Here is a 568-nt window from a genome sequence, read left to right as displayed (position 1 = left end):
GAAGAGGACAGAGGTGGGGAATAAAGATGAGGAGAGCGAAAAGGGAAAGAGCCCAAAAGGGACGCTTAAAGATAAGGTTCGAGGTGAGGACGGCTGAAGGAGTAAACGCGGTGAGCCGGGGCTGTCATCCCGGGTTTCTTCCCAAACTGGGCGTTGGAGTGTGACGGTGAGAGCGCAAAGGCCGGAACTGGGCGCCGGTGGAAAGCACCGCCCAAGGCGGGGACCCTGCAGCGCTGTAAGCGACTTGCGTGCGGCTGACTGCGAAGGTGTGAGTGACGCTGCTGTCTTGCTGGAGGGGGTATAGCTCAGCGGTAGAGCATTTGACTGCAGATCAAGAGGTCCCCGGTTCAAATCCGGGTGCCCCCTGCGCGCAGTGGCTTTTAGAGGTTTCCAGGCTCCAGGAAGACCTACACACACATCACCCTGATTTCCTCCAAAGACCCTGCCGGTTCAAATCCGGGTACCCCCTGCGCAGTGACTTTTAGAGGTTTCCAGGCTCTAGGAAGACCTACACACACAGCACCCTGATTTCCTCCAAAGACCCTGCCGGTTCAAATCCGGGTACCCC

General features: G+C 57.9%; 1 non-coding gene across 1 annotated transcript; it reads left to right on the top strand.

The window, feature by feature from the left end:
* The first annotated feature begins 294 nt into the window (after positions 1-294).
* Positions 295-366, top strand: TRNAC-GCA (transfer RNA cysteine (anticodon GCA)). The gene has a single exon. It is a non-coding gene; the product is annotated as a tRNA-Cys (tRNA).
* The last annotated feature ends 202 nt before the right edge of the window (positions 367-568 follow it).

This window comes from Macaca fascicularis, chromosome 3 (assembly GCF_037993035.2).
Source record: "Macaca fascicularis isolate 582-1 chromosome 3, T2T-MFA8v1.1".
NCBI classification, from domain to species: Eukaryota; Metazoa; Chordata; class Mammalia; order Primates; family Cercopithecidae; genus Macaca; species Macaca fascicularis.
Note: the sequence above shows the minus strand (reverse complement) of the source record. Positions and strands in the feature narration are given on the sequence as shown.